Source organism: Merops nubicus, unplaced genomic scaffold (assembly GCF_000691845.1).
Source record: "Merops nubicus isolate BGI_N331 unplaced genomic scaffold, ASM69184v1 scaffold5775, whole genome shotgun sequence".
Classification (NCBI taxonomy): Eukaryota; Metazoa; Chordata; class Aves; order Coraciiformes; family Meropidae; genus Merops; species Merops nubicus.
The window spans coordinates 27,166-33,291 of record NW_008611487.1 but is presented as its reverse complement, the minus strand read 5'-3'; positions in this window follow the sequence as shown (position 1 = coordinate 33,291).

Genomic DNA, 6,126 nt, shown 5'->3' with positions numbered 1-6,126 from the left:
ACCCCCGGCCGTGGCGCTGAGCCCCGCGCTGCCGCAGAGAGGGGCCGCGGTCCCCCTCATGCAGGGAGGAGGGGTAGGAACAGGCCTCTCTCCCCTCATGCCTGAAGGAAGGGGAATGGAAACACGCTGCCTCTCCCCCTCATCCCTGCAGGGAGGAGGGCTGAGAACCGGCCTCTCTCCCCTCCAGCTTGCCTGTGGAGCTGCAGGGTGTGAGGCTGTTGTTCTAGAGACACGTAGCTGATGGGCCTCTTGAGCTGTGTTTGCAGCATATTATCTTCTCCCTCTCCCAAGCGGGTGTCCTGGGGGAGTTTTGCCTCCTTGTACTTGCGAGGCACTGCTCGCTGTTGCTTGGGGAAAGGGAGGGCTGTTCCTGCATCTTGATGATGCTCAGCTTTTGGGTCTTCCCGTTATCTCAGGCCCTGCAGTTTTCCAGGAGGTGTGAAGACTTTATCTGAGAGCTTGTTGTAGCTGTCTTTTCATACAGCTTTTCTTTTTATTTTCACCTGCTGCCTGTGCTGAAGCAATAGGCTTACAGGTATTTTTATAAGCCCATGCTTCCTCTCATTTTAAAAAGGAGGCCTTTCTCTTGTAGCTCTTGAAGTTACATTTATTTGTGGCTTGATTTTAGAAACAGATAGTTCATGCTGTACATCTTGCAGATTATTTGCCTGTTGCAGCATACTTAGATGAATTAGTGCCTATTTTTATACAGAGTATCAAAAAGCAGTATTTTTCAGTTTAAGTAATCCCTAATAGTTGGAATAAAGGCACAAAAGATCCTTTAAGGAAGGTTTTGAATGTCTTAAATATCTACGAGACTAAACTGAGAAACAGTAACCGAAAGAAATTGTACTTGAGAAAGGAGGAGTTTTGTTTTAGGAAGTGAGTAAGAGGAAATGATCTCAGGCTGGCATCACAGAGCATAATCCACGTGGGGGGGGGTGTTTTTTTCTTTTAACAACTTGTTCATTTTACAACCAATGATTCCCTCTCCTCACGAGAGGGATCCGAGTGCCCTCAGCACGTGCTGGAGCATATGGGAATTGTGAGGGGGAGAAGATGATATGTGGTGGCTGCCAAGGAGAAAGGTCATCTCACAGGAGAAAATACTGTTTGCTTTTCTAGGCTTTGTTGGGGGTGAAAAGACAGAGAGAGGTGGATAGGCTTGAGACAAGAGATTTTAACAGTTAAAAATATAAGTGATGAGGGGGAAGCAGGAGCCTTCTGTGTATTTGTAAGTAAATCATTATCCATGTATTGATTTGAGCCAGAGACTTTGCAACTATTCACATTTTTTTCCTCAAGTACCATAGAGAGCCCTGTCACTGTGCATATAAAACATGCCCATACCAGCCATTTTTTACCTATTACTAGATAAAACGAGTCATAATAACTAAGAAATCTGTCACCTCTTCTGCAGTTTATAAAGGTAATTATGTCAGTTCTTGAAATTAAACTGTGCTGTCCAACATGATGATGTAAAAGCATTAGTATTTCTCCCTCCTAAAAGCAGGTGCTTGTTTTCAGTTGGACCCTAACTTCATAGAGAGCTGTGTATATTCAAAGGCCACTGATTTGTTGCAAAAAAACTCTGCTTTTGAACAAGAAAGCTGTAGGCTTGACTTAAGGACAAGCCTCAGACAAGCAAAAAGAAAGTAAATGTAATACAAGCTTATTTAGGTCTTTAGCTTATGCAGCTTGAAGTCTTTCTTCAAGGAGAAGTATGATTCCTTTGTAACTTTGAATTTTTGGGGAGAAAAGGGAGACAACTGGATCACTTTTCCCCACTGTGTATATTGCTTTGCTGATTTTTTGTGAATACCCTAAAAGCTTTTCAATTTCTGGGCTTTCTGGATTTATTTTTTTTTTTTGTATTCAGCATTCTCATGTCCATTGTGCAATTAGGTTTTTAAATATATATATTATTTATTACATAAACCACCTTGAGATTGGCTGACAAGAACTTTGATGTATCTTTTTACATGACCCAGGCTCAGCCTCTTTGCAATTCAAAATCCTGGGATAGTCTCATGTTGTTTTTTAATGTTACCTTGTTTCCATAATGGAGATGTGAAAATGTAACAACAAAAAGACTCCTGTGTATAATTTTGCCTCAAAATTATGAGAATAATTTAAAAGACCACTTTGAGACAGGTGAGATGGTTGGATGATGAGTATCCCTTCTTTCTAATAGTGTCTTGAAGGAATCTAAGAAAAGTATTAAGTATAAAACAAGTCTTGAAGACTGAGCAACTTCTTACTGAAATGCTTGTCTGATGTGGTAAGTGAACCAAAAAACCAAATTGCTTTCCAGTTCCTAAAGTGAGTAGAATTCAGTGGTTGTGGAAGTTCTTTAAACTGGAGTTGATTTTCTTCTTTTTTTTCCCCCCCACACATGATTTTAGTTTCTTGTTTGAGCAGAGGAACAAGAAGTCAGCTCTCTGCCTCTGTTAGCACACTGTTCTGTAGATCTAAAAGATCACTTGTTTACCAGGTGAGAAGAGCTGACAATAACTTATGAGGAATGAATTACACTTTCCCATGCTGGGCATCACAACACTTACTTGCTTTCAACTTATATTACAAGCAACTGGAGTCTTTCTCCAGACAGGCAAGGTAAACAAATGCATGTTCTTCCAGCCAGTATGACAGACAAGCTTTGTTTACATCTTCCCAGTCAGCAGAATGTTCTAAGGTGTGCTTCAGTAATTAGAAAAATTGCTGACAGGCAAAACTGGGAAAGAAATGACATGGGTTCATTGTTGTTGCATTTAAAGCTTTTTACCTTCAGCTCAACAAGGTGCCAGTTCCACTCATGCTCCAATGTGTGGTGCTTACCCAGAGAGCAGAGCCAATTGCCTTGTTAGGCAAAGATGGTCCTTGCTGCTGGCAGAAGTAGGTATCCAGCTAACTTTTCTTAGGCTTTGTGAAGGGTGGGTAATTAATTATTGTCTCCTGTAGGAAGGAGATGAGCTTCACAGTGACTTTTAGTCTTGGGTAATTAGATTGCTGGTAGTTAGATGAATGTTGTCAACTTAAAAGGTGCTGATGCTTTTCCCAGTTGCTGCAGTCCCTGGTGACTGAGCAGATATTTCTCTATCTTTTAGCTGGTTTTTTTGGTTTAGTTTTTTGTTGTTGTTTTCCCAGACTTCTCTTTTTTAAGTTCATTCACATGTGCTCTAGTGACATTGTCTCCTGGAATAGTATCTATGTTATTGCAAGTGTTGTCTTGCCTCTTTATTTCATGTTGCCCTAAGCTTTATTTACGTGAGAGTTTTGAATTGGCTGGGACTGGAACTCTGCCTGAAAACACTCCACCTATAGTGCAGCAGAAGCAGTTGGTTTGTGGCTTTCTCTTTGATATAAGATGTTTTCATTAAGTAAAAACACAGAAGGTCATTTTCAGAAGATGTTAGTGTGCTTGTTCTGGCCCTAACCCTTTTCCCCAGTGAATCAGCCGTTGCACAACTCAGCATGACTGGCACTCTCTGACTGAGAGGCAGAAGCTCCAGCTTGCAGATGAAAGTGAAGTGACTGATCAGAATTCAGGTATCCTGGCAAAGCTGTGCAGTAGAAGCTTGTGGGTGCTGGTGCTAGGTATGTTTTAGCAGTTGGAAATCTTTAATAATAGATATTTGGTAAGAAGAGCCTCTTAAACCCGAGTGCTGTTTGTATTGCTTCTGGGAGAACTACTAAAACTGAACACAGATATATTTATGAAAAATTAAACTTGCCTCACAAACTCCTAGAAGCTTTAAAACCCGTGAGGGAAATGTGTCATGTGATAGAAGTTGGTAACATTTTAGGCAAAGCGTAATTTCAAGATCTCAAAGATTATAAAATAAGTAAAGCTCTCAATATTTAAGTTGTTACACAGCTATTCCTAGAGAAATGCCTTTGGAAGAACTTAATCAACTTTTATGGTGTTCAGATTGAATTTACAAAAACAAACAAAACACCACCAAAAGCCCAAAGAACCTGCTTGTGAAATGGTGCAAGTCAACAGGCTACAGAGAAGTTTAAGTTGTCCTTTTAAAAATAAGGCAGGTGACAGCACTTGGAAACTAAACGGTTGCTGTAGTTCTGGAAGCAGATTCCTGATGAAAGGACAAAAGGAAGCCTTGCACTTGGGCTTCTAACAGAAGTGCTGGCCAGTGCCTTATTTGCAGGATCTTCAGCCTCTGCTCTCGTTGATGTGTGGAGTTCCACATGACAGCTCTCAGTCCATGCATCTGTTCTTTCTGATTGAATTCTGCCCTTTTTCTCCCCAAATGCATGAGTTTTATTCTGAAAGCTGTACAGTGTGCTTCACGTTGCAGAGGTGGTATTGCAGGTCCCTTTCAGTGTGATGACCTCTGTAGCAAACTGCTTGTGGTGAGAGGAACAAGGGTTAGGTGCTGAGCACTCACTCCTCTGCCTTTGTTTCTCCTGGGTTCATGTGTCATGCACTCATGATTTTTGAGGACAGGGCAGCTTTTTATTCCAAGGAGGCTTTGAAGCTAAACGATGAAAACAAGGGAGGGAAGTGTGAGCCCATGGCTCTTGTGCTGGGGGAAGGTAGCTGAGAGGAGCTGCTGGGTGTGGTGTTACTTGCTGTGGTTGCAGAGGGGGGCTTGCCAGAGGACCTTCCTCAGTGTGAGACAACCTGGATGGCAATTTGGCCTGAGTAGCCACGATGTTCTATGATATTTACTTTGATTATGAGCTTTCTGTTGTCCCAGCCTGTTGCTGCATGATAAGTGATGAGATGTGTGGTCTCCTTTTGCTGTAGCAGATTTAAGTTCGTGTTGGTTTTCTTTTACTATAAGAACAACAGGAAAATCTGCTGTGGTTTGTCAGTGTATTGCTGACAAATCTGTTGAACATCTGAGCTCCTGGATCTAGCTCTTGTCCAAAAGAATGGTGTTCCTGACCTTTCTGTTAGGGCATGTCTGTCAGGTGTTATGGCTTTGGTTTCAGCAGACACTTGGGAGTGTGAAATAAAGCAAAGTAAGCTCTTCAGTAATTCTTTTCTTAAGTAATTTAATTGATTTTTCTATTATTATTATTATTTATTTTCTCCCTCTTCATCATAAGCCTTTGTTCACAAAATGTTTTGTCCTTGGAAATTTAAATTGGTTTTGAAATGAGGTGGAGCATTAGTATAATGAGGCAGTATCATAACGAAAGCAGGTTTAATTATTTAAAATAGGAATGACTTCTGGAGTTGTGTTTGTAATGCAGCTGCAATTGATTTTAATCTTTGTGAGGATCTTTCTGATTAATATAGAATATTTCTGATTAAGTCCTTTATGATACAGAAAGAGAAACTGGTTTTCTTCCTTCTGTATGTATATTAAAGGAGGAAAAGAAAACCTATATGATTCTAACCCATCTGAAAGAACTTGTTTGTAAAGAGCCAGGGGAGATTGAAGCAGCTGATTTCCCACTCTAGGTGAGTGAGCTTGCAGTCAATGTCAGCATCTTGAGAGGAGCCTGTGAAACATCCCATAATGCTGCTCGCTTGCTGAGGTTAGTTTTAATTATTTGACAGCAGCTCTTGAAAATACTCTCAGGATTTATATAGCCTTGGATCAGGTACAGTGTTATCTTTGGAAAAAGTGGCTAAACACAGCTTCATAAATCACAGCTCTGTTGGTAATTTTGTACTGACTAGACAACCTTGATGATGAAATAGCTCAAAGTCGTCAGCCTAAGGTGTATCATAGAGGCTACACATAACAGAGCTAAAAAACCCACTTGTGTGTAGCATAATGTTAGCAGAAAAAAAGGTGATTTTTTTTTTGTGTATATTGATTTTATTTCCATTTCAGTCTCATCAGCTTCTGAAAATTGGTGATAATAAAACGTAACACCCGCGTTGTAAAAGGAGCTTCTGATAAACTACAGCAGCTTCTTGCTGGCCACTGTCTATCTGAGCAATAGCTGAGTGGCTTATTGATCATATTTCTTCCCCATATGGTTGCAGATTTTTTTGGAGCTGAGGTAATTTTGGCTAGATACTTGTTTTGTGGATTTGGTCATCCAGATAGCTATCAGGTGTCTTAAGGGCTTCAGTGTACTATTGGGGCGGCGGAAGATGGGGGATTTAAATCATCATGATTCTGGGGTATAGCTCAGCTAGTG